This window comes from Penaeus monodon, chromosome 7 (genome assembly GCF_015228065.2).
Source record: "Penaeus monodon isolate SGIC_2016 chromosome 7, NSTDA_Pmon_1, whole genome shotgun sequence".
Classification (NCBI taxonomy): domain Eukaryota; kingdom Metazoa; phylum Arthropoda; class Malacostraca; order Decapoda; family Penaeidae; genus Penaeus; species Penaeus monodon.
This window is the reverse complement of record NC_051392.1, coordinates 55,640,178-55,642,608: the sequence shown is the minus strand read 5'-3', so window position 1 is coordinate 55,642,608 and position 2,431 is coordinate 55,640,178.

Genomic DNA, 2,431 nt, shown 5'->3' with positions numbered 1-2,431 from the left:
TCAAGACCTACACACTATATATGAAATAAAAGAGCATGTTGTAGTAAACATTTATTAATTCGCTGATAACATTTTTTTCATGAATATAATGAGATGAATTAATATGTGCTGTCTTTTAAACATATTTGAATCTTATCATAAATGTATCTCAAGCTTTCTCTGTCCCCCCACTTTTCCACCGTTATCTATTACCTTATTGAAAAAGTTCCGTTACAACCCGGGTAACTTTTTAATGACAAGTGTATTTTTTCTTATATTTTGAGGGTATTGTAGTTCAAATCATTTAATTATTTTGACTGGTTTTGTCTGGTGAGACAGAAGACAAGAGAGAGAGAGGGAGGAGAGGGAGAGAGGAGAAGAAGGTTTTGAGCCAAAATTTAATACAAAAAATGCAAATCTTAACCCCCTGCTTTCCAAATCATTTATCTCTCATCCCAAACACAGCATCCCCCATCCATCAAAACTCAACCATAATAAATCCCCGCACAGGGGAAATGCTTGCTCTTCCAAACCCCCCCCATTCCTTCGTCTCCGCTGTACCAACTAAAACTTCGTTGAGGGGCCCCCCTTCATCATACACTGCGCACGGTCCCGGGAACTGATGCCCTTGACGGGGTCCACACCGGCTTGGGGATGGATAATGCATTTTTTTGGGGCAGAAGTGGGGCGGGATTTTAAAGGGGAAGGGAGAGGGGAGGGGAGGGAGGGGGAGGGAGGAAGGGAGGGGGGGGGGGGAAGAAGGGGAAAAAGGGGGAGAGAGGAAGGGGGAAGGGAGAAGAAGGGAGAGAGAGAGAGAGAGAGAAGAGGAAAAGAAGAGAGAGAAGGGGGACCGAAAAAGAAGAAATTAAAAAAAATTTTTTAAAAAATTTCATTACGATTTTTTCCCAGTTTAAAATTTTTTAAAATGCCATTTCACAAAGAAATATAGAATGTCAATTCAACAAAAAAAAACTTACATTGACCCTTCAATGCACGCCGAAATTTTAAACATTTTACGGGAAGGCACAAACCCCGCCAGCCAGAAGCCAGGAAAAAAATAAAAAGAACCCAAAAAGATTGACCACCCCCGCTTGCCTCCGTCGCCCCCGCTCCCCCCTCTCCTGCCGCCTTTTTTGATTCTAAAGGGCACGGCGAAAGAAATCTAGGGTTTTTTTCTATGGAATATCAGATAGTTTAAAGAAAAGCATTTTAGGATTTTGGGATTGGGAAAAAAATGGAAATATCCAAGGGGGGAGCTTTCGAAAAAGGGGTTCTATTTTCGACAGACTGGGAATATTTCTTTTGGAAGGCTTGTGTTCTTGTTTTGAAATTTTTCTATTTGGGAATTAAAAGACTTTTTTTTTTTTTTTTTTTTTTTGAAAAAAATTATTTTTAAATAAATAAATTCTAAATTTGCATGACATGGTGAAAAGGAGAAAATACATATTGAAGAAAGGGGTCAAAAAGTGGGTTTATTTTTCGTATCTCAAAAACCCGATATTTTTACTACTTTTTCCCTTACATATTTTTTTTGTTGTTGTTGTTGAAAAAAAAGTATATCAGTGCACGGTTTTTTCACAGCTTCATTCAATAGAGCTTATTGCATTTTAATATCTACACATCGCGATCTCGTCCTAACTGGGATTAAAGGGAAAACCATCTGGAAAACCCCCTTTGTATACTGAAACCCCACACCCACCACATATATGGTTGTTGCGTGTGTGTGGTGTGTGTGTGTTGTGTGTGTGTGTGTTTTTTTTGTGTGTGTGTTTTGGGTGTGTGTGTTGTTGTGGTGTGTGGTGTGTGTGTTGTGTGTACAACGACATATAATATTTTTTATATATATTTTTATAAAATATATTATATAATATATATTATTTTAAATTTGTGTGTTTGTTTTGTGTGGTGTGTTGTGTGTTTGTGTGTGTTTGTTGTGTGTGTGACCCCTACAATATATTTTTTTTTCTTTTTAAAACAGGAGAGAGAGTTTTAAAACAATAAAATTTCAACACACACGCACACCACACGCCACGCACCCCCCGCACACCACACCCCCCAAACCGCACCCCCACACGCACACGAACCGCACCGCCACCACAAAAACCACACACCCCAAAACCCCACACAAAACCCCCACACACACCCACACACCCATACACATACTACACTACACATACACATACACATACACTACACATACACTACACAAACTACCATCACATAACATACACACCCCACCCACACACACACACACACACACCACACACACCCCCAAAATACACACACACACACCACCACATAATATATATATTATATATATAATTTATATAATTATATATATATATAATATTATATAATAATATATACAAAACCCACACATTATAAATTTTATACATAAAAAAAAATTTATATGCAATTGCTCTTCGACCCGACTGTAAAATCAAACTTCATC